Genomic DNA, 26,200 nt, shown 5'->3' with positions numbered 1-26,200 from the left:
ATTCTTTTTAATGTATTGTTGGAGCCAGTTGGCTAATATCTTGTTAAGGATTTTTGCATCCAGGTTCATCAGGGAAATTTGTCTGTAGTTCTCCTTTTTAGCGGGGTCTCTGTCTGATTTTGGAATCAAGGTAATGCTGGCTTCATAGAATGAGTTTGGAAGTTTTCCTTCCATTTCCATTTTTTGGAACAGCTTCAAGAGAATAGGTGTTAACTCTTCCTTAAATGTTTGGTAGAATTCCCCTGGAAAGCCATCTGGCCCTGGACTCTTGTTTTTTGGGAGATTTTTGATTACTAATTCGATTTCCTTCTTCCTGTTTCAGTTTTGGTAGTGTATATGTTTCTAGGAATTTGTCCATTTCTTCCAGATTGCCCATTTTATTGGCATATAATTGCTCATAATATTCTCTTATTATTGTTTTTATTTCTGCTGTGTTGGTTGTGATCTCTCCTCTTTCATTCTTGATTTTATTTATTTGGGTCCTTTCCTTTTTCTTCTTGATCAAACTGGCTAGTGGTTTATCAATTTTGTTAATTCTTTCAAAGAACCAGCTTCTGGTTTCATTGATCTATTCTACTGTTTTTTTGGTTTTGATGGCATTAATTTCTGCTCTAATCTTTATTTTTTCCTGTCTTCTGCTGGTTTGGGGTTTTATTTGCTGTTCTTTTTTCAGTTCTTTAAGGTATAAGGTCAGGTTGTGTATCTGAGACCTTTCTTCCTTCTTTAGGAAGGCCTGGATTGGTATATACTTTCCTCTTATGACCGCTTTGCTGTATCCCAGAGGTTTTGGGTTGTGGTGTTATCATTTTCATTGGCTTCCATATACCTTTTAATTTCCTCTTTAACTTCTTGGTTAGCCCATTCATTCTTTAGTAGGATGTTCTTCAGTCTCCAAGTATTTGTTACCTTTCCAAATTTTTTCTTGTGGTTGATTTCGAGTTGCATAGTGTTGTGGTCTGAAAATATACACAGTATGATCTCGATCTTTTTGTACTTGCTGAGGGCTGATTTGTGTCCCAGTATATGGTCTATTCTGGAGAACGTTCCATGTTAACCGGAGAAGAATGTATATTCTGCTGCTTTAGGATGAAATGTTCTGAATATATCTGTTAAGTCCATCCGGTCCAATGTGTTATTCAAAGCCATTGTTTCCTTGTTGATTTTTTGATTAGGTGATCTGTCCATTGCTGTGAGTGGGGTGTTGAAGTCTCCTACTATTATGGTATTACTATTGATGAGTTTCTTTATGTTTGTGATTAATTGATTTATATATTTGGGTGCTTCTACATTTGGCACACAAATGTTTACAATTGTTAGGTCTTCTTGGTGGATAGACCCCTTGATTATGATATAATGCCCTTCTGCATCTCTTGATACAGTCTTTATTTTAAAGTCTAGATTGTCTGATATAAGTATGGCTACTCTGGCTTTCTTTTGTTGACCATTAGCATGATAGATGGTTCTCCATCCCCTTACTTTCAATCTGAAGGTGTCTTTAGGTCTAAAGTGGGTCTCTTGTAAACAGCATATAGATGGATCTTGTTTTCTTATCCATTCTGTCACCCTATGTCTTTTGATTGAAGCATTGAGTCCATTGATGTTTAGAGTGAGTACTGAAATATATTTATTGCCATTATGTTGCTTGTATAGTTGGAGTTTCTGGTGGCGTTCTCTGGTCCTTTCTAATCTTTGTTGCTTTTGGTATTTATTTATTTATTTATTTATTTATTTATTTATTTATTTTCATCTTTTCTCCCCTCAGAGAGTCACCCTTAAAATTTCTTACAGGGCTGGTTTAGTGGTCACCAAACTCCTTTAATTTTTGTTTGTCTGGGAAACTTTTTATCTCTCCTATTTTGAATGACAGCTTTGCTGGGGAAAGAATTCTTGGCTGCATATTTTTCTGATTCAGCACACTGAATATATCCCACCACTCCTTTCGGGCCTGCAATGTTTCTGTGGATAGGTCTGCTGCAAACCTGATCTGTCTTCCCTTGTATATTAGGGACTTTTGTTCCCTTGCTGCTTTCATGATTCTCTCCTTGACTGAGTATTTTGTGAATTTGCCTATGATATGCCTTGTTGATGGTCGGTTTTTGTTGAATCTAATGGGGGTCCACTGTGCTTCCTGGATTTTGATGTCTGTGTCTTTCCCCAGGTTAGGAACGTTGTCCGCTATGATTTGCTCACATAAACCTTCTACCCCTAATTCTCTCTCTTCCTCTCCTGGGACCCCTATGATTCTGATGTTGTTCCTTTTTAATGAGTCACTGATTTCTCTAATTCTTAAATCGTGTTCTTTTGCCTTAATCTCCCTCTTTTTTTCTGCTTCATTATTTTCTATAAGTTTGTCCTCTATATCGCTGATTCTCTGTTCTGCCTCATCCATCCTTGCCGCTGCAGCAACCGTCATGATTGTAGCTCAGTTATAGCATTTTTTATTTCATCCTGACTAGTTTTTACTTATTTTGTCTCCTCAGAAAGGGATTCTAATCTATTTTCAACTGCAGCTAGTTTTCTTATTATTGTGATTCTAAATTCTGATTCAGACATGTTGCTTGTATCTGTGTTGGTTAAATCCCTGGCTGTTGTTTCTTCCTGCTCTTTCTTTTGGGGGTGAATCGTTCATCATTTTGAAGGGAGAAAAGGAGTTAATGAGGTAGAAGAAATTAAAATTAAAAAAATTAAAATTAAATAATATTAAAGTTAAAAAACTAAAAACACACACACAAAATCAAATAAATAATGCTAGATCCTAGGTGTGTTTTGGTCTGGGTGTTGAAAGTGGCTTGATCGACTAAAGAAAAAACAGAGGAAAAAGGAAAGAGAAGAAGAACAGAAAAGGAAATCGTTTGAAAATTTGAAAAAACGAATACACTGCAGTAGACTAAAGTGAAATGATGGAAGTAAGATAGAATTTGAAAAAATTTACACAAAAGTAAAGAATATAGTAGAAAAAATTAAATAAAATATTTTTAATAAAAATTGAAAATAAAAATGAATTTTTTCTCTTTCTGTATTCAAGAAAAAGAAATGAAGAAGAGAAAAAAGAAAAAGAAAAAAAAGGAAATCGTTTGAAAATTTGAAAAAGTGAATACACTGAAGTAGATTAAAATAAAATGATGGAAATAAAATAGAATTTGAAAATATTTGTGCAAAAGTAAAAAATATAGTAATAAAAATTAAAGAAAAACATTTTTAATAAAAATTGAAAATAAAAATGAATTTTTTCTCTTTCTGTATTCAAGAAAAAAGTGAAAAAGAGAAAAAAAAATGGAATAGATGGACCTGCTAACAGATTCAAATATGACTGAAATTACTTCGTTTTCCGCTAGAAGTCAGACTACGAAGCTCTTTATAGTCCATAAACTAAGCAGACGGTGAGACTTGTATTCTTGAAGAGTGAGGCTGGCCCAATTGGGCGGGGCTCAGTGTAATGGCTCCATTCTCCACTAGATGGCGCTGCTAGCCTACTGGGATGGATTGTTGTGGTGCTCGTAGGTGCGTATGTGCATGCGCGGGAGCAGTGAAAATGGCGTCACCCAGTTACCCAGTCTCTAGTATTGGAACTCTGTTCTCCTGATCAGCAATCGTGCACCCGTCCTCTGTCTTCAGCTTTTGTCCACTCCCCGCTTTTTCACTGTCTGTTAGCAAGCCCCAGGCAGTACCTCTCTCCCGAGTTTTGTCTCAGATGCAGCTGTTTTCCCCGGCCCCTTAGTTCTGAAGGACTTTGGCTTTGACCCGTTCCGCCCCTCTGTGGAGGGTCTCATGGAGCAATGGCCAAATGCTGGCCGCACCCAGGAATGTTTGCAGGACTGTGCTGCTGCCGAGGCCCACAGACTGCGGCCAGGTGCCAGCCGGCCCCATAAAAAAGTTCGCGAGACAGTGTAACAGCAGCGTTTCAGGGATTATGGAAAATCACAACACACAACTGGCACCAGGCTTCACCCTTAATGACCTTGTTCTAGCACCAGCGAATGCGGTCGTTCTCTGGGGTCTGCTGGGCCCAGGTTGCCTCAAGCCTCTACCAAATGTCCTTCTAGCAGTGGAACCGCTTTTCCCCGTGTGGCCCGAGAACCTCCCGGACCCCACTCTGCTCCTGGGGATTCGCCCTTCCCACCAGAGCACCGCCAGGTATGGAGCTGTGGAGTTGCAGACTCTGTGCTCGCCCTGTTTACAGTTTTAATGGAGATTAAACCCTCTCCTTTCTCCTTTCTGCCTTTTCAGTTTAGTCCCTGCAGCTGTTTCCAATTTTCTGCTTTCTCTCCAGCTGCTTTTCCCATATTCTCCACCCTCCCCACCCCGGTCTCTGTCCTCTCTCCACACGCAAGAGCACCTCCCTGCCCGCCGTGGCCTCTCTCTCCCCCGGTTCACCTCCTTGCACCGCGCACCTGCTGAATTCTGTGGTTCAGGTTGTGCAGATTGTTGTGTGAGTCCTCAGATCAGTTTTCTAGGTGGGCAGGATGGTTTAGTGTTGGTCTGGCTGTATTTCATGAATGCGAGACACTCAAAAAACTTCCATGCTGTTCTGCCATCTTGGCTCCCTCCCCGATAGTTTAAATTATGGGTCAGCGCAGGGTCACCCGCTACTACCTACGCCCCCCAGCAGTAGAGGATGTGTAGGGAGGGAGGAGGCAGATGCACAAATCCAGAGGGGAGATGGCAGCGGCTCGGACAAGGGGGCGGCCCTAGGGTTAGTGGGAAGGAATAAACCCCAGAGCCATTTTCTCTTTCCGTTTCACCCATTGTCTCCTCCCCATACTATCATGCCTTTTCTTGTCCTTGGGCTTTGCTTACTGGGTTGCCCCTTCTTAGAAGCCTTTTCTTTAGCTTCTTTTCTCTACCTTCCACCCAGCCTACCTTCGGCCTGCCTCCTCCAGGGAGCATCCTCTACTGTAGCACACACTGTCGGCCCTTCTCTGAAAGCCCACTGTATGCCCACGGAATTCATGGGCATTGGCATACAAATCAGCTCTTGGTCACGTGCTCATCTACCCAGTTGGACAAGGGTTTTTTTTTTTTTAAGTTTATTTATTTATTTTGAAAGAGAGAGAGAGAGAGACAGAGAATCCCAAGCAGGCTCCACACCACCAGTGTAGAGGCTAACACGGGACTCGAACCCACAAACTGCAAGACCATGCCCTGAGCCAAAATCAAGAGTCAGACGCTCAACTGACTGAGCCACCCAGGCCTTGCTGGACATTGGGTTTTTTGAGGAAAGGCAAGGGCTGGGTCTGATGTGTGTGTATCTCTCCTAGCGTGCATGCTTAGAAAAGGTTTGCTGACTGAGAAGCACACCAGGCAAAGATAATTTATCCTGGAAAATGCACTTGCATTGAGATAGGGTTGGCCCCGGCAATGCCTCTACCAACTCACAGTGGGTTTGGAGGCAGCGAGAACACCAGGTGGGGACCTGCACATACCCCGGAGGATAGTGAGTAATGTGGCTTTATTTCATCCTGTCTCACCCCTGATCATGGCACTTCAGAGGTGCTCTCCTCAATGACGAGGCAAGACTCCTGGCAGAGAAGGTGTTGATCTGTTTCACGGCTGCTTCTCAACCCCGGTCATATGTTAGAATCACATAGGATGGGGGGAAAGGCAATCCTTACACATGGCCCTCCTCACCTCTTGCAGACTAATTAAAACAAAATCTCTGGGGGTGGGGTGGAGACCCAGGCATCTTATTTTAAAAAAAACCCATCCAGGTGATCCCATTTGCAGCTGAGGCTGCAAAGCACTGGGCTGTGGGAATCTTTGCCCCACTACAGAGCTGGGATTTACTGGAGTCATTTACAAAGCTGCCAGCTGTTCCGTGTTGGCTGTGCCAACAGAGAGAACAAGCTTATAGTTTTTTATTTCTATAAAATACAGCCAATAGTCCCAACAGTAAACAAGGGAGGGTTCTTAAAGCCATATGCTGCAGGAAAAAATTGGGGTCTGGGCTTAGCTGCCAAGAGGAGAAATTCAGAAGAATGGGATGGAAGTCTCTTTGCCAAAAAGAAGGGACTGAGCAATCATTTCAGATGTTTTATAGTTCCTTGTCCTGGGAAGGAGGCTGGAGCATGGGGTGAGGACAGTGGGCAAGAGGGCAGGAGGAAGGGGAGAGTGAGGAAGAGCGTCTACCCTGGGATCTGTCCTCAGAGGAAGAACTCTAACAATCCGAGGGGGACTCAGCTGCCTGGAGCCCAAGGTCCAGGGAGAGGGTTAAAGTATCCAGCTCTCTGAGGGCCCTGATACCCCTCTATACCATTGCCAGTTCTTGCCAAATGGATGTGACCTGGTGGGGCATGGCTGGGAGGTGAGCGGGGCACATGCAGGTGGCTGAAGGATGTTGGTAAAGGAAGTGCTAACCAGCTTGGTGACCCCCTTCTGTGCTGCCATGTTAGGGGTCTCCCTCCCTCTCAGCACTTGCTACCCTGTATGACCACTGAGTGGATAAAAGAAATGAATGACTGGGGCGCCAGGGTGGCTCAATGGGTTAAGCATCAGGTCATGATCTCACGGTTGATGAGTTCGAGCCCCACGTCAGGCTCTGTGCTGACAGCTCAGAGCCTGGAGCCTGCTTCAGATTCTGTCTCCCTCTCTCTCTGCCCCTCCCTCACTCACACTCTGTCTCTCTCTCTCTCTCTCTCTCTAAAATAAACATTAAAAAAAAGAGAGAAATGAATGACTTACATGATACTTGAGGTACAAAAAGTGACATATTTCCTATTTTTTCTAAATCATATAAAATCCAGCTCTGAGATTCACTCATAAACAGGCCCAGTCATTTCTGGGCTTTCCCTAGACAAGTACCAGAGGCTTTTTACATCCATGGTTGTTGCCAGTTTCCTTTTCTTTGCTTTATCCGCTAATGATGCCACTGCTTCCCTGGGAAGTCTGCTGTGAAGATGTTCTAGTCTCAATAGGAGTGGAAACCCAAGCCCTTCCCCTTATGCAGCTGATCCTGAAGGGCTGGAACAACACTGTATTCAACCCCTAATGTCCAAAGGGGCCAGTTCCCTTGGTGGTTCCAAAGGGCCCCCTTAGACTAGTTCTCACTGGAGTCTCCTGGGGAACTTGGGACACTACTGATCATTGGCTCTCACCTCCAGATTTTCTGACTTAATTGGCTTAGATGTACTCTGGCCATAGTGACTTAAAACTTCCAGGTGATTCTACCCTGTAGTCAAGATTGAGAGCTACCGCCAGCCCAACCCATCTTCATTGAGCATAGAGAAGGTTCACAAACCCAGCTGCAGAGGGCGAGTGGTTAACATCAACACCACACACCAAGTCTCCCACCCACCCAGGTCCAATGTCTTTTCAAGTTTTGTGCAGGCTGAAGACAGTGGCTATAGGGCGGCCCTCAGTGACCGGTGTGAGATCACTTGCCCAGATTTTTGAACACAAAAGCTTACTCATGCACTCATCCCACGGGTAAAGGAGGCCCAAGCCTTCAGACTGAAAGCCCTGGCTATCTCTTTGGGGCAATAAGACACAGCTATTTCTAAACTGGGTTATAGCATATTTCTTTCTTTTTTTTTTTTAAATAATTTTTTTGAAAGAGAGAGAGAGAAACAGAGTGAGCAGGGAAGGGGCAGAGAGAGAGGGAGACACAGAATCTGAAGCAGGCTTCAGGCTCCGGGCTGTCAGCACAGAGCCCGACGTGGGGCTCGAACTCACGGACTGTGAGATCATGACCTGAGCTTGAAGTTGGACACTTAACTGACTGAGCCACCCAGGCGCCCTGGTTATAGCATATTTCTAATGAATCATGCTGCTATGCTAGTGGACTTGTCTGTATTTGTCTGGAGAGGCAGTTCCACGGGACTGGGGACCAGATCTGTGAGTTTACTGCTATGTCCCTACTTTACAGGACAGAGCCTGGTAACCAGCCAGTCGTTGGGAGAACAGATGAATGCCTGAGTGGATGGACGGATGGACGGACGGATGGGTGGGTGGGTATATGATGGCTATGTGGATGGAAGAACTGGAACCACAGCCTCCTGAGAGGCTGTGGGAAAACCAGCCCCTCACTCAGGGTTTAGGGTTCTTTTCAAAAGTCAGAATTAGAAGGACATCTGAAAGTGGAACAACCTAGAAATTCGATTTTTCGAAAGGCCAGAGCCTCCGAGTCCTGGGAAGTTTTATTTTAGCTATTTATGTTGTTGCAATTTAAGCTCTCATAAGAGTAGCCACCGCATTAGCCTCTCTATCTTGTGACATGCAGACCCCACGACTGAGGAGCGGGAAGAAAGCACATTCCTAAGAAAGCCATCAATCTCAGAGTGACCTTTCAGCTACGATTTATACGAGAGGAAAAAAGAAAATGCTACAGTGAAAAGACTAAGATTTCTTTCTTTCCTTCTTTCCTGGCTACCTTTCTTCCTGGAGGAAATACCTTTGGGCTGCCTTTTATACCATCATTGTGAAAGCCTTCTCTGCAACCTGTGCAGAAGGGGTCCCTCGGGGCAGAGACACCTCTGAGCTGGTGGGTGGCGATGGGAGGGTGTGAGGTGGCTGTGGTTGACTCCTGTGCCGACGTGGCTTCATTCTAGCTGTGCCCGAGCAGCATGCAGTCCTGTGGGCTTCTCACCTGTCTCTAAGTAAGGAGAGAGCAGCCCATGTCCCTGCGGCACAGTCTGCCTTCTGCTGGGGACACGGGACCCAGGCCTGTCTGTAGAACGGTATCTCGGGTGGCTTGCAGGTTCTCTTGCTTGCCCTATGGAAGCTCTCAGAACCTGACGTCAGTTGGGCCTATAGACCAGACCTATAGGCCTATAGCCTACAGAGGGGCCAAGAATTCAGTAAGAACCCAGGGTCAGCAGGTGCGTTCTACACCCTGATCAGCTCTCACTTCTGACCCCTGACCCTTGCCTCGGCAGGGCTTGAGCCCACCAAACCCTATCATGAACTGTTAGGCACCATCATGTACTGGAAACCCATCCTTGGAGGAGAGTCAGTGCTCTGCCCCTGTTTGAGGTGACGGTTGAGGTTTGGCCATTTTGAACCTTTCTAAGTAGGGGCAGTCAGCTGTCCTCCCTCATCCCAGGCAGCGCTGGACGCCAGCGCCGTAAAGGAAGCGGTGAACCCATAAAGCGTGTATTGTTTCAAGGATGTGAACTTTCCTTTGGGGTCCTGCTCTGTGTCAGGCTCTATATGATTTATACATTTCATCCTCTTTAAATTAAAAAAAAAAGTTTTTATTTTATTTGAGAGAGAGAGAGAGAGAGTGAGCACAAGTTGGAGGGAGGGACAGGGATAGAGAGAGAATCTTAAGCAGGCTCCGGGCTCAGCATGGAGCCCAACATGGGGCTCGATCCCATGACCCTGGGATCATGACCTGAGCCGAAATCAAGAATCGGACCCTCAACTGACGAGCCACCCCGACACTCCACATTTCACCATCTTTGATCTTACAACAGCCCTCCAAATGAGCATGATTGCCCCATCTTAACAGGAGGACACAGAGACCCAGAGCCATACAGCTAGAAGGAGTCGTGTTTAAAATCTTGGCCTGTTTGATGGCCCAGTGACTGACAGCAGAGACCCCTGCAGAAATTCCTGAGACTCCAGAGGGTACATATAGGAAAGGTGGGAGGAGGGACACAGGTGAACGGGAGTTCACCCAGGCAGCGTCAGGGTGAACAAAACCTTGAGAATCTGAGACTCACAGTGAATGCCAAGGGCAGGTGCACTCAAGGTCCTATTTAATTCTGTCTGGAGTTAATTGAACAAGGACAGGGTCTGCCTGCTGTTTGGGGGCAAGGTTGATAGGTGGAGTGAAAGAATGCTATTTTGCTTTCTTTTTCTGTGGGGGGGGGGCACCACTTCATGTACTGACCCAGTTTGGATGGAAGAACCAATACAATGGGCCATTGAATAGACCTTCGGAGACAAACTGTATCATTTAGATAAAATAAAATAAATTTTAGCATGAATGCATCCCAAGTTCACTATTCGGCCCTTAACATCAACTAGTCAGGTACAGGTCAGTCAGAAGAGGCAGAATTTAGGCTCACCCCAAAAAAAGCTGAAGGGTCTGCTTTGGGAACGTGGGCTCTGCTACGAGAGAGATAGCAGAACCAGAGAAAAGATGGGTGTTCTTGCTGTACAGAGATCTCATCCTGTGGACTGGGCTGCACTCTTCACATGATGTTTGGGAAATTGAAGCATGCACAGAAAAGCATTCATTCAGATTCTAGTCCAAGATGGCAATGTAGGAAGACCTTGAACTCACCTCCTCCATGGGCGCACCAAAGCTACATCTATTCATAAAGTGATTCTTCCTCAAGAAGAACTGAGGGCTGACTGGACAGCTTCTATACAGCAAAAGCTAGAATGGCAGGAGAGAAGGAGATATGAAGGGACCCCTACCTCCGACACCGGGGACTGCAGTGGGGAGGGACAGCACAGAGGGAGGGAGCACATTCATCTACCCCGAGGCACAGGAAAAAAGCCATGATTTAAAAGAACAACAAGGGGGCACCTGGGTATCTCAGTGGGTTAAGCATCTGACTCTTGGTTTTGCAGTTCCAGTCATGATCTTTACAGTTTGTGAGTTCAAGCCCTGCATTGGGCTCTGCACTGACAGTGCGGAGCCTGCTTGGGATATTGGGATATTCTCTCTCTCCCTCCCCCCTCTCTGTCCCTCCTTGCCTCTCTCTCAAAATAAATAAATAAACTTAAAAAAAAACCTAAAAAGTAAAAGAACAACTAGTGTATTAAAGATCCAGTTCTAGAACCCCTCCAGGTGATGGGTTGGAGGAGTTGGCAAGCACCACAGTTTATATTTCCCCTTGGCCTTGATAGCACTGACAGGAGCAAGGTCCAGGCACCATAGCCTGCCTGCTGCCTCAGTGAGCTCCGGGCTGCCAGGCCCACCAGCCCCAGCCATCCCACCAAAGCGGCCCCTAGGACACTCCTGGTCAGCACTCATTACAGCTCAGGCCATTGTGCCAAGGCGACGCAGGTACAAAGCACCCCAGGATACTCCAGGCCCACACTACTTAAGGTCCAGATGGCTTTCTGGGGCACCCCTGGCACAGAGCACTGTGGGACTTCCTGGTTCACACCTGCTTCCAGCCACCTGGCCAGGGCGTCCCCTGGGACACCTCAACTTACACCCACTTCAGCTACAGCTGTTCTGCCAAGTTGCTCCTTGCACAGAGCATTTTGGGATTCCCCAGCCACCCTGTCAGAGCACCTCTTGCGCAGGGCACCCTGGGACCCCTCAGCCTGCATCTCACCTTGACTCCAGCCACCTGGCAGGGTGCCCTCTATGCAGAGAGCCTTGGGACACCCTGGCCCATGCCCACTTCACCCCCATGCCATCCTGCCTGGGTGACTCCAGGATAGAGTGCGCAGGACCCCCAGCCCAGGCCAGCCAAAGTCACCAGCCATACACAGTCTATCCGAGGCATGACCATACACAAGAACATTCTTTCAAGTCGAGGAGAAGTAGCTGTTCCACCTCAATATAGAAACAAATACAGAAAGTCAAGCAAAATGAAGAGACAGAGGAATATGGTCCAAATAAAAGAAGAAGACAAAACCTCAGGAAAAGAACTAAATGAAACAGAGATAAGCAATAGGCCCGATAAAGAGTTTAGAGTAATGATCATAATGGTATTCACTGGACTGGAGAGAAGAGTGGAAGAAAAGCATTCATTCGTTCATTCTTTTATTCAAAAATATTCATTAGCATCTGCCAGGGCCAGGCACTCATGAATTTCTTAATCTAATGTAGACATGGTAATAAACAAGTGTGGAAATAACAAGGCAGATTCAGATGCTGATATAAGGGCAATACAAAATTGAAACAGTGGGGTATGTCAGAAAGTCCCCGGTGAGCGGAGGCGCCTTTAGATCGAGTGGCCAGGAAAGCCCTCTTTGAGGATCTGACATTTAAGCTAAGGTCGAGATGATAAGAAGGAGCCAGCCACGCAGAGAGCCAGGCAAAGAGAAGAGTGGTGGGCAGCCTGAGGTGGAATAGACCTAGGTGTTTGAAGAACAGAGATAAGGGATTGAGCACTAGTCCTAAATTGATGGGATGTATGGCAGGGATGGCTAACTAAGCCCTTTCTTCTTCTAGGAACCCAAGGCTTGTATATTTCCTAGCCACCCTTGATGCTGGGTATGACTCTGATTAAGTTTCAACCTGTGGCATGTGCGTTTGGTGATAGGTCCTGCTTCCAGTCTTGGCCTGTAAGAAGCGCCCCCAATGCCTATTTCCCACGTCCCATTTTCTTCTGCTGGTCTTCTGGAGATGAGCAAGATATTAGGAGTCGTGTTCTGAAGATTAAAAAAAATATTGTTAGTTTATTTTTTGGAAGGAAAGATCAAGGTTCTTGTTTTGGTTACATTAGGTTTGAGATGCTAGTTAGAACCCATAGGAGTTTGCCCACTCTGAAGTGGGTGCATATCAGATCACCCACACTTCTGACACCAGCTGTAAGCTTGGGGACTTTTTTAAAAAATTTTTAAAAATGTTTTTATTTATTTTTTTGAAGGAGAGAGAGAGACACAGAGAGAGAGAGAGAGAGAGAGAGAGAGAGAGAGAGCATGAGCAGGGGAGGAGCAGAGAGAGAGGGAGACACAGAATCCGAAGCAGGCTCCAGGCTCTGAGCTGTCAGCACAGAGCCTGACACGGGGCTCGAACTCACAAACTGTGAGATCATGACCCGAGCCAAAGTCGGACGCTCTACCGACTGAGCCACCCAGGTGCTCAAGCTTGGGGACTTTTAAAACCACCTTCATATTTGATAATTCACTAGAAGGACTCTTGGAGTTCACGGAAAGCTGTTTTACTCATGTTTATGGGCTATTACAAGGCAAGGATACAGATTAGAATCAGTCAATGGAAGAAGCTCATAGCAGAGTCCAGAAGTACCAAATATGGAACTTCCGTTGTCCTTTCCCTGTGAAGTCAGGATAGTATTTCTCTCCCAATATCAATGTGTGACAATATGCATGGAGTATTGCCAACCAGGGGGCTCACCTGGGCCTTGGCATTCAGAGGGCTCATCACATAGGCATGAATGAGTACTCATGGGGCTGATCTTAATTTCCAGTCTCTTTGGTTATGCTGATACTATGTAACCTAAATCACGTTGTTAGACTATTTGGTGCCATCCAAAGCTCTCAGGAAAATAAAGACACTCCTATCAGTCAGGATATTCCAAGGACTTACAGATAAGCTCCCAGAAGTGAATGGCAAAGACTAGATATTTTTTGGGGGGGCAAGGTTAACTTTTTTACTACACAATATCCGAATGGAAATGTCTAGTAAATAATTGGATATGTAAGTGTAGAGCTCAATGGAAAGGTATGAGCTAGAGTTAACACAGTTGGGGCAGTCCTAGACATAAGGATGTTATTAGAAGCCAGGGGTAGAAAGAGGAGGTTTGAGGGCCTAGGACAAAGCCCAGGCACCCTACCATTTGGAGGCATCCAAACAACCTGAATTAACAAAGGACACTGAGTGGTATCAGCCAGTGAGGTAGGAGGAAACTAGACACTTACAGGGAGCCATATATATATGTAGTTGAACAGTTAAAGGTGTCAGAATCATAAATATATAAGAGTTTGAAGGAAGAATAATACTAGTATTTAATGGAATACTTAATATGCATTAGGACTTATGCTGGCATTGTGCATAAAACTCTATTAGCTATATCTTCTCCTGTAAATTCTCCATTTTATCAAAATTCCCAACATGTATTAAGTGCTGAATATGAGTTAAGACCAGTGTTCACATTGTGCACCGGACTCTATCAGGTGTCTTCTCTATTAAATTCTCTGTATTACAGAAGAGGCGTTAAGTCTTAGGAAGGTCAAATAGCCGGATCGGGCCCCAACTAGATTCACTCCACATCCATCTGACTTCAGAGCCCTTGCGATTAAGTAGTGGGCAACAGAGTTTCTGTTTGGTCTTTGGGGACTGAGGAAGGAATGGGGAGTCCTTAGTGGAGACAAGAGGTGCTTTCGTAGGGGTGTCGGGGTGACTCAGTTAAGTGGCTCTCAATTTTGGCTCAGGTCATGATCTCACGGTTGGTGGGTTCAAGCCTCGCATGGGGCTCTGTGCTGACAGCTTGGAGCCTGGAGCCTGTTTTAGATTCTGTGTCTCCCTCTCTATCTGCCCCTCCTCTTTTGTGCTCTGCCCCCCCCTCCCCCCGCCTCTCTCTCTCTCTCTCTCTCTCTCTCTCTCTCAAATAAATAAACATTAGGAGGTGCTTTTGTAGGGCCACCATTTGGAAGCAGATGTAGAACTGCTCTATGTAGCAGCAGAGGGCAGACCTCGAGCCTACACTGGTCTACTGACAAGGTTTCATTTGACACAAAGAAAACTTCCCAGTGGCTAGTGTTCTCTGAGACAGGCGCAGGTGGTGTAGAAGGTGTTCAGACTGGTGAGTCATGGTCAGGGTGGATGGATGTCCTTCTTCCAGTTCACTTTGCTTCTTCTCGTATGTGGGAAGCTGCTACTGGGGTCCAACTTTGCTTCCCCTCTATGCTTTCTGGGCCATTAAGTGTAATCCAAATACCACAAGCCTCCAATCCCCTCAAGTTTTTCTTCCCGTATCTTCAGTTTCCTTAAATGGAAATCAGCCAGTCAGTAAGCTGCAATTGGGTGGGTGCCACATGGTTGTTGCCATGGAGGGCTATACTGGGCACTAATTTTGTGTCAGGTGCTGTATTAGGTGCATCTCAATAATCCAATAACATAGGTACTATCATTCCCTCATAAAGGTGAGGAAACTTCAGAAAGGTGTAGTTGCAGAGCCTGCATTCTAACTCCAGCTGGCCTGGCCCCAAAGCTTGTCCACGTGGCTGTGTATCATTGGCCAGACCCTGGGTGACGTTCCTTGTGGCCGTCCAGGCTACAGTGCAAGCTGTCTTGTCAACCTCATTGGTTAATTATGGGATTGTTGTGTTTCTTCCCTTGAGCCATTAGAGATAAATAACTAGCTATGGATGTTTTGGGGAAGGTCCAACAGCAGAAATGTCAGCTTTTTCAGAAGAATAACAGCTAAGGAATATTAGCTGAGGAATAATGTGGATTTTGCTTGAACATCAGCTCTGGGAAGTGGGGAATAGACACCCCACCCACATCTGTAGCCACCAGTATTCATGCTGACCTTGACACTTAGCCAGATCTTAGGCTGGGAGGTGAATGTGCAGTGTGGGTGTGTGAGTGCTCATTTCTAAATAACTGAGTCTTCCCCTCATGCTTTTTCTTCTTTCTTTCTTTCTTTCTTTCTTTCTTTCTTTCTTTCTTTCTTTCCTTTCTTTCTTTTCTTTCCTTCCTTTTCTTTCCTTCCTTCCTTCCTTCCTTCCTTCCTTCCTTCCTTCCTTCCTTCCTTCTTTCTCCTTAGTGACTGAACCACTGTTCCATTAGCAAAGTGTAAACAATATTCCATAATCTAATGTGATTCTCCTAATGGGCCTGGAGGCACACAAGACTATGCTATTGTTCCTGTTTTACAGGTGAGGAAACTAAGATCCAGCGAGTCTGAGCAAAATGCCCAAAGTGACATAGTGGGTTAATGGCCAACACCCGCGTGCTTTCTACTCTACCACACTGCTAGCCAGCCTCGCTCACAGGCCCAGAGAGAGGAGTCCAACCTCTTTCCAGAGTGGAGAGGTGAGTGGAGAGGAGGGAAAATGGAGATAGCAGCTATTGTGTTTCTTTACGAGAACCATTCTACAAAATTTGATTCTTCCCAGATCTAAACCAAGCATGGCGGCTGGGCTAGTACCTAATTCTTAGGCTTGACCATGCATGGAGGGAAATGGGATATTGAATGCTTATAAGGTGTTATTGTCGTGTTAATGCAGGAACTTGGAGTGATTACACTGTGAAATTTACCTGGCAGCTCAGCAGTGAAATTGCAGCTAATTAATTTTGCCTGACTTGATGGAATCCTCCTCATTCTTAATCCTCTCTCTGCTCTTTGCCAAAAGATGAATGAGGGGGATGTAGATGGAAATGTAACTTGCAAAGTAGCTTCTCTGTGTGGCCACCTGGCATTTCTCCTGCAGCCCACCCATTTCCAAGCACAGAATTCTCTTTTCATGGGGTCTGGGTAGAAAGAAAGCTGGAGGCTCTTAGGGGGTTTCATTCATTTCCAGCAGAGCTACAGAGGAATTGATGATAAGGAGTCTGAAGTAGGAAGAAGGAGATTTAACAGTCCAGTTTTGTAGAGTTCATGGAGAAATTCAGAAAATTTTTTAGAGCTGGAAGTATAGAACTCATCTATTCTGTTCTAGCACTCTCTCATAAAATTGTGGCAATCTGTGAGTGAGTTTGGACTGAGCCCTGGGAACTTGACCTGAAAGGGGCAAGCTTGGGCAAGGACCCATGGCGGTTGTCTAGTGTTTGGTATGGCCAGCCAAGGGTTGAGGATGATCTGAAAATGATCTGGGGCTGCGGCCATGGAGAGCAGCCTGTGAGCCAGGTAGGCTCTTTAGAGATGACTGAACCATGATTGATCATGTCTTAATGCTTTGGATGGTGGAAAGACCCTCTACTGGGCCATTGTTGGGGTTCTAGCCTGGGCTGCTGCAACTCCGTAGGTCTCAAGCTTAGGGTGCAGAGTAGGAGATGTCCCTATAGCTGTGACTACGTGTTCTCAAGGCATGCCAGGGCTCCTTTTGGAGAACGTTTTGCTGGTCAAAATTAGGACGCTTCCCAAGCCTAAGCTATTTCTTTTTTCTTTCTTTCCCAGGCTCTGTCTTTAAAGTGTTCTACCCAGGGGCACCTGTGTGGCTCAGTCGGTTAAGCATCTCACTTTGGCTCAGGTCATGATCTCATGGCTTGTGAGTTCGAGCCCCACGTCAGGCTCTGTGCTGACAGCTCAGAGCCTGGAGCTTGCTTCAGACTCTGTTTCTGTCTGCCCCTCCCTGACTCACGCTGTGTCTCTGTCTCTCTCTCAAATATATATAAACATTAAAAAAAAAATTTTTAAAGTGTTCCACCCACATTCTGTCCTGTAGCCTGGATAAGTGACAAGAAGCAGGCTTTCCATTTCTTTCCATCTCTCTCTTGCAGCCCTGATTACTGATCTCTGTCCCCTAGGAATGTCATCACACAAAGGGCTACATTTCTCAAGATAAGGGACTGGAATTTAGAAGTGTTGGGGGAGGGGGGCGCCTGGGTGGCTTAGTCGGTTAAGTGTCTGACTTCGGCTCAGGCCATGATCTCATGGTTTGAGCCCTGCGTCGGGCTCTGTGCTGACATCTCAGAGCCTGGAGCCTGCTTCGGATTTTGTGTCTCCCTCTCTCTCTGCCCCTCCCCTGCTCATGCCCTGTCTCTCTCTGTCTCAAAAATAAATAAAACATTTAAAAAAAGAAAAGAAGTGTTGGGAAATTATTGAAAGTTTTTTTTCCCCTCTACTAGTTTCTTTTTAATTTAATAACTGTTCATTTTACAATAGTTTTTAGATTTACAGAAAAATTGCCAAGAGAGAACAGAGAATTCCCATGTATCCCACACCCAGTTTCCCCTATTATTAATATCTTATAATAACTGGATACATTGATTACAATGTATGAACCAATATTGATATATTATTATTATTAAAAAAAATTTTTTTTGCTGTTTATTTATATTTGAGAGAGAGAGATAGACAGACAGACAGAGCACAAGCAGGGGAGGGGCAGAGAGAGAGTGGGAGGCACAGAATCCGAAGCAGGCTCCAGGCTCTGAACTGTCAGCACAGAGCCCAATGTGGGGATTGAACTCATGAACTGTGAGATCATGACCTGAGCCAAAGTCAGACGCTCAGTCAACTAAGCTACCCAGGTGCCCCTATTGATATATTATTTTTAACTGAAGTCCATACTTTATTCAGCCTTTTTGAGTTTTTACCTAAGGGGCCTTTCAGTTTCAGGATTGCATCAGAGATACCATGTCATATTCAGGTGTCATGTGTCCTTAGCCTCCCCTTGGCTGTGAGTGTCTCAGAACCACCAAAGGGTGCTATCTGGTCACATCTGAGTTTCAGAAAATTCTGAGACTAGAGTGATGGAAGGTGGGTGTCTTCTCAGAGATGAGCCTTGGGGTATGAAGAATGACAAGTGGACTTCTGGCATCTGGGCTCAGACCATCTGGGGCCGTGGGCTATTGCTTCTCACTGGGTCAGACCCACGTTCTGCTCCTCCCAGAAGTATTGTCAAGAAATCTCTTACTTTATCTCAGTTTTTAAGATTTATTCATGTGTAGTTGTTTTATTTATTATTTTATTTATATTGTGCCTGTAGGTGTTTCCTATTTCATTCCACTTTTTAATTTTCCCCGTTTTGTTCTGATCAGTGTTGCCAAAGTTCTATGTTGTTAATTTCTTCAAAGAACTAGCTTTTGGTTTTGTACAATGTCTATTTTTTAGTTACAATTTCATTTATTTTTGCCTTTTTGCAATTTCTTGAATTGGAGCTTTTCAATTTCTGTTTTTACTGTTTAGATGAATTTATGAGTATCTGGAAAGTTCTTCTATTCCCACAGATTTTGAAATGGAGTGTCTTAATTGTTACTGAGTCTTAGAGCATTTATTAATTTCAGTTATGATTTGTTAGACCAAAAGTTATTAGTCATATCTAATCCTATTTCCTGATACATAGAATTTTGAACTTAATGTTTTGTTAGTAGTCTCTATTGGAATCTGAGTAGAGAACATACATACCTTTGTCATAGTAGAATATACCTTTTAGAATTTATTGACACTTCCATGGTGTTATAGATGGTCATTTCTTGGTGCAGGTTAAATATGTAATTAGAAAGAATGCATACTCTGTACTTATTGGGTATGAAGTCCTCTATCTTCAATAATTGCATTATCCAGATAGTCTCTACTTTTGCTCAATTTTTATGGCTTTATTTATCAGTTTCTGAGAAGGGGATATTAAATTCTTAACTGTAATTGTTGATTTATAAATCTCTTCCCACAATCCTGGAGGTTATTGCTTTGTATATTTTGAATTATTATTACAATTATATTGTAAGATATATAAATATTCATCATTATATTTTTTTACCCTACTATTTCTTTTGATCAATATATATGTAACATTACTCTTTGGTCTTTGAATTCCATTTTGTCAGGTATTGAAACTGCTCTCCCAGCCTTTTTTTTGGTTTCATATTTGCCTGGTATATCTCTCCTCATTTAAATACTTTTTAGCTTTTCTCTATTTCTTGGTTTGAAATGTATCTAAGACAACATGTTGGTAGATATTGTTTTCTTTAATCCAATGTGGAGAGTCTCATTTTAAATTGGTAAGTTTAACCCATTTGGGTTTACTATTATCAGATTAGAACTTATTTGCCATCTTAGGTCATATTTTCCATTTGTTTTGTTTGTTTTTCCTCTTTTCTGTGTTTTGTTGGGTAGATTGAGTTTTTCTCTGTTGATATAAAAGCCATACGTTCTATTTTGCTCTTACTGTGATTTCCTCCTCTTATCTAACTGATTGGCTATTATCTCTCGTAGTGTTAAGAGTTGTGAAAATGGCATCCTTGCCTTGTATCTAACGGTAGAGCAAATGCCTTCAGCAATCCCCCATTAAATGTGATGTGTGCTCCGAGTAACCACATTTTCTCTATTATCATAATTAATGATAAAACTCACTTTCCCCCTCCTCGCTTGAACCCAAGGCATGAGGAAAGTAATCATCATTTACTTTCATACTTTCTGACTTGCTAGGTTTGCAAATAAAGGTTGGAGTCTTTCTGAATGAGCCCACATTAATATACAAATGGATGCATTTTCTTTTGTAGGAACAGTGGCATATTAATACAATAATTTTGAAACAATATTTATAATACATTTAGTATTAAGTGCCTGTGGCAGAGGCAGTTACTTGTTTACCCTAATTTCCATTTTCCGTTTCACATAAGCTTTGATTTTTTACCAGGGCACATGGCTGCATTGAATAAGACTACATTTCCCATCCTCCTCTGCATTCAGATGAAGGCGCGTAATTAGGTTCCAGGCAATAAGGGTAAATGGCATTGTTGTATAATAGCTTCCGGAGTGCTTTGCCCCTTCTTCCTCTCCTTCTGTCCTTGCTTCTTGGAATATGGATGTGATGGCTGGAGCTTCATGATGGGACATGAGCAGGAGGGCTGTCCCCTGGGAATGGTAGTGACTGATGATGCTGCAGACACTAACCTGGCCCTGGCCTGCCCGCCTTCAGACTTTGAAATAAGACAAACATAAACCCGCTTTAAGCCACTGTCATTTTATGTCACTGTTAACTGAAGCTGACCTTAATCCTAACCACTATAGTTATGATTTTTGGGTGTTCCTTTCTTATCGCCCATCATTTTATATTAAGACTTTTATGTTCTTTATTTTGATTTGACATTTAGTCTGGGAAGTTGGTCTTTGAACTAGTCAGATTTGAGTTTAAATTCTTATTTTCTCGTTTATTAGCATAAAACTAGGACTATTTTCTGTATTTAACCTAATTCTTTATTTGCAAATCACTAATAACATGTATCTTACATGACTGTTGAGGGATCCAATGTTTATAAAATGTTTAACGAAATGCTAGTCCTATAATAGCCTCTTGATGCATTTTTGGGGGTCATTGTCCTCTTTACTCTCCATGTTGGGGAATCATATCCTGTGCCACAGAATAATATTCCCAAATCTTTCCCATAAAACTCATTGTATGTTGGAACCCAGTGACTTGTCCTATGGTCGCTGCCCCACTCAGTAGCTTGATCTTCTTTCCCTGTTAATCTCGGGGCACCTTGTGCCATTTGCCAGTACCTAGGATGAGAGTGAGTAATTTTACCTTACCTTGAAATGTGTCGTCATCTTTTACTTTTAAATATCATTTTCAAGGATGATAGAGAAGTACGTACTCAGACTCTTTTCACAAAGTGATGAACTTCAGGTTTTCTGCAATGAGTTGGTTGGTTGAATTGAGTTCTGTTCATTCAGGGGGACAGGACCTCTGGATGTGTGACAAAGAAAGCAAGACGTCTGTTTTTGAGTAGTCCAGGGAGACAGACAGGAGGTAAACACGTTTGCTCAAGTATATAGAGCATATAGAGGAAGGACTAGTTAGTGCTAAGGGGAGATTAGATGTGTTAGGTAAGTGTTGGTTCATCAGACCATACCTGAAGAGGACTTTGAAGAACAATAGGGATTTCCCTGGCAGGTGATTGGCAACGTTTTGGGAGCCCTGGGCAGGGTGAATATAGATGAAGAGACCAGACCGCACTGAGGGATATGGGTAGGAACTAGCACGGTCTGTCTCTGCACCTGGGAATGGCTGTATATTGCCAGGTGCAAGAAGGAAAATGCTTAGAGTCTGCACAGTCCTGGGGCTGGAGGGACAGAAAGCTGCAGGAGGGTGCTAACAAATACAATGCTTTTAGAGGTTAGAGTTTGCATTTTCTCAAGACCCCTGAGGCAGCAGAGTTGAGGGAGGATTGGATTATTCAGGGGAAAACCACAACAGGCAGCCCAGTGAGGAAGCCACTGCAATCATCCACGAGGGAGAGGAGAAGGGCTGGAATCAGGTAATATCATCTAGGGATAGAAAGAAGAGGGCATGTTTGAGACATATCAAAGGGACAAAATTGACAGCACTTGACTGCTGATTGGTTGTAAGAGTTCAGGGCTGTCCCCCACTCTCTGGACTGAGTGACTGAACGAATGATGAGTCCATTAACCAGAACAGAGCATCTGTAAGGAGAAGGCAGTGGAGGAAGACAAGGAAGCCCAATGTGGGGCACGATGAGATGATGCTGCCTTTTCAGAAACCTCTCCGTGCCACTCAACTCTGGTCCTGATTCTTATAGGGTGCTTCTTGAAGCCAGCTGTCTTTTACCCGCCTCTATTGTGGGCACATAACAGTAGCTCAGTTTCAAACATGCAGTGTTTTAGGAAAAGTACTTGGTACACCCGGGAGAAAGCTGGAGTCAGGGCAGTGTTGGAGAAACGGCGTAGGAGCTCAAGAAGGCAGACGCAGCGCATTGTGAGTCTGTGCTCAAATCCCAGGGGAACGCCTTACAGGAAAAATAAATGAACTCGCAGGAGACAAAACACGAAGAATCTCTGAATTATGGAAAGCATGTTAGAAGGGATGGAGGAGGAAGCATGGGCAAACCCATGCACGAGTGTGAGGGGGTGTGGAGGCGAAGGGGGTTCGGAGCTGATGGCCAAGAAAGAATTCTTGAAGATGTCTTTGGTGCAAAAAAGTGATTTTAGTAAAGCATGGCCCTGTGGGCAGAAAGAGCTGCACTGGGGTTGTGAAGAGTGACTGCTTATATACTGTGGAATTGGGGGAGAAAAGTCAAGAGGAAGTTTCTTGAAGGGATTTCCATATGCTAAAGAAGACTCATAGATTACTGGAGGCCTGGCAATTGTCAAGCTAAAGTGGTTTTTCCTTCTAGCAAAGCATTATCTTTAAGACAGTAGGGAATTCCTAGAGATTAGGCTATTGATGAGATATTTGTAAACTGATGGAGACTCATCAGTTAGCCATCGGTTTTCTTTCCCTTTCCTTTATCATTGGGCAGCCAGGAGTGCCTGAGGAATATAACACATATCCTACCCTAGGTGGCAGGGGTGGGGGTGGGGGGTGGGGTACTAGTTTGTGCTTGGCCTTCAACTTGCCTTATGGTCCCTCATCCAGAGGATTGTGAAATAGTGGAAGTACTCCGGCCTGTGCTCAGCACCTGGAGGAGGCCGGCCCTGGAAGCATGAGGATTTCTCTGGAATAGCAGTCAGGTGGGCTGGTGTCCTCAACACCCTTCGTTGCCCCACTCGGTGCACAGGACAATGACAGGGGTGGGAAGAATGAGAGGTGGAAAAGTGAGAAAGGCAAGGCAGTGTCTGTTGGAAATCACCCTGGAGGGGTTCCTGTGGTCCCCAAATGAGGTCCTGGTGCATTCTGCCCTGTGACCCAGATGCTTTGCCCCCACCGTGATCTCAAGTCCACCTCACCTACCACTTCCTTTTCTCTCTTTCTACTTCCCAGTGGAAAGTAAAACTGTAGGAGGGAAGACCTAAGAAAGTCTATACCACTGCCTGTCTGAAAAATGAGCTAAAATCTGAGTTTGTAGTGGGTATAATTTACATCATAATAAAGCTTCTACAAATATGATTTTACAACAACCCTTTCAATTTCCAAACTCCTAGAAGTTTGGTGATTTTAGATACTTAAAAATTGTTTTTAATGTTTACTTGTTTATTTTGAGAAAGAGAGAGAGAGGGTGCAAGGAGGGGAAGGAGGGGCAGAGAGAGAGGGAGAGAGAATCCCAAGGAGGCTCTGTGCTGTTGGTGCAGAGCCCGAGGTGGGGCCTGATCTCACAAATGGTGAGATCATGACCTGAGCCTAAACCAAGAGCTGGTCCCTCAACCAACTGAGCCACCCAGGTGCCCCTTTTAGGTGCTTTTATGATGTGGAAGGGCATTGAGTCCTACAGCGAGATCTCTGGGCTAATGCACTTGTTAACTTTTAAGATTGGTGGTTGCTGGGAATTTGTATGATATCACACAGGGATAGCACAGACCAGCTACACAGCGTGCTCTACTCAGCTGGTTAGCAGTCTGGGAATTACAGTATCCCTTTCTGCTCATGTCTTAATTGACTGGGGGGGGGGGGTAACTTATTTATGAGGATTGCAGTAGCATGAGGGCTGGTTTTCTAATGAGAAAGTCATAGGATATAGAGTTTTCTACATGGCAGGGCAATGTGGTGAGGGGCAAAGTCATGGGTTTCAGATCCAGGTGACCTAAATAGGAATCCTGCTCCCATCACCTATTTGCTGGATGATCTTGGCAAGTTACTTGACCACCCTGTATCTCAGTCACCCCATTTATAAAATGGGGGTGATGACATCTGTCTCATGGGGCCACTGCAAGGATTAGATGAGATGAAGCATATAAGACACCTGGACCAGAGTAGGTCCTTGATCAAGGGGCCTTTTCCTCACCCCTAGAGAAGGTGGAATGAAAAAAACACAGCAACGAGGAGCAAAGAACCTGGATTCAAATACCATATCCAATTCTCCCAGTTCTGAGAAGCTCTTAACTTCTCTGAGTCTCACTTGCCTCATTTGTAAAAGAGGATTAATATAATTGTACTCTCTAATTACTTCTCCCTGATGCTATGAGGCCCTCAACCATAGTGCTGAAAGTCCTTTAAGAGCCATGAAGCCTTCTTAGTTAGTGTGTTTAGGAGAATGTGTATGAAGGGTCAAGGAGGAGAGCAGAGAGGATGTCTTTGTTTAGAATTTGTGTGGGAAAGACATTCATTTAATATTCAAGAGACATTTGTTAGTGTGGGCCTAAGGTATGTTTATTCTGGGAGTTAGCATGGTCTGGAGGACTGTATGGAGGTGGGATTTGACCCTAGAGTTAATTCACAGGAAGATATTGGGTCTCTCTTGACATTTTGATGGAGGAAGAGAGCATCATCGTGCATATGTATGGCTTCAGGCCAAGAGGGTCCTTTTGAGGGTTGATGTGGGATTCCAAGGAAGACAGGCCTTCACTCCAGGCACTTCTGACAGATGTCTTAAGTGAGTCTGAATGGGTTGTATCTTAATGGCCCTGGCACCAAGCAGATGCACAGTCACCTATACTGAATGAATAAACGTGTTGACTGTGTCTTTGTGGGACACAGAAAAGACAGGGCATGGATAGATTTAGAACTGGGGGTGGCAGTGACATTGACTTCCCATGTACTTGCCATTGAACTTCAGTGCCTAACGAGCAGCAACTGGGCCATGCGGGGCACTGGGCCTTGCCCCACTCTTTGAGTAGGTAAAGGAAAGAGATATTGTAACAGCTCTTGGAAGACAGAAGACAAGAGGTAAACTGCAGGTGTCCCATGGTAGCTAAGAGGTCTCATTCTCAAAGCTCATATAAGAAACCTCCTGGCCACTTAGAGAATCGGCTGGAAGAAAGTTTAGAGGATTCAGAGTTTCCGTGGAACAAGTGGAGTTGTAGTTAGAGAAATACATTTGGATGCCCAGACCAATGTGTTGTAGTCTATGTCCAAGGAATCTTGGGTAGAAACAAAAATGAATGAGCTGGAGTCTCAATTCCTAACAGACTTTATAGTCTAGTGGTGAAGTAGACACATACCTCCCTGATTTAGGATGGAAGGAAGTAACTAGGGTTGGAGGAGAGGTCAAGGACAGGTGACACGAGTACTCAAAGGAGGAGGAGATGTGCTCTGCTCAGGACATCAGGGTAGGGGTGGGCTTTGATCTGGGCAGGGGTAGACCAGGGAGATGAGGCAGAGACTCGTTCAGACACCAGTGCTAAATCCCTAGAGGGACAACCCAATCGTCCCCCTGCTGTGTCATATGTGCATGCCGTTCCTCTCAAATGGGGACGGGAAGGAGGCATCATGAGAGGCAGAAATGGCTGCAGGACCTACACGTCTCACCCCTCCACTCAGATCTTAGAGATACCTTCCCAGGTACCCCTTATCAGAGCTCTTTACAGCTTGATGCGGACAGTCTGATTTCCACAGAGCCACCTAATTAATCTTGCAGAAGCATGACTATTTATGTTATGACCCTGCTCCAAAACCTTCAATGACTCCCAATTGCCTCTGAAAAGTTTTTCAAACTTCCTTGATGACAAGAATTACTGGAGGGGTCCCTAAGTGACTCGGTAAGTTAAGCGTCAGACTCTTGATTTTGACTCAGGCCATGATCTTGCAGTACCTGAGATCGAGCCCTATGCTGGGCTCTGCGCTGACAGCATGGAACCTGCTTGGGATTCTCCCTCTCTCCCTGTCTCTCTGCCTCCCTGTCTCTCTCTCAAAATAAACAAACGAAAAAAAAATAACTATTGGAATATCAGGACTCTCCCCTGGAAGTTCTTTTTTTTTTTTTTCTAAGTTTATTTATTTTGAGAGAGACAGAGACAGCATGAGTGGGGGAGGGGCAGAGAGAGAGGGAGAGACAGAGAATCCTAAGCTGTCAGTGCAGAGCCCGACGGGGTCTCGAACTCCTGAAACTGTGAGATCATGACCTGAGCCAAAAGTGAGAGTCAGATGTTTAACCAACTGAGGCACCCAGGCACCCGTCCCCCAGAAATTCTAAACCAGGATGCCTAGGTTAGGCCCCAGCAATCCATTGCTTTGATAAGCACCCCAGATAATTCTTAAGCTCAAGAAAACTTGAGAAAAGTTCAGAATAAATTGTAAACTCATGAGCGTAAGACTCTGGAGAATGCAA

The sequence above is a fragment of the Panthera onca genome, chromosome D2 (assembly GCF_046562875.1).
Source record: "Panthera onca isolate mPanOnc1 chromosome D2, mPanOnc1 haplotype 2, whole genome shotgun sequence".
Classification (NCBI taxonomy): domain Eukaryota; kingdom Metazoa; phylum Chordata; class Mammalia; order Carnivora; family Felidae; genus Panthera; species Panthera onca.
The sequence above is the reverse complement of the archived record's forward strand: the minus strand, read 5'-3'. Positions refer to the sequence as shown.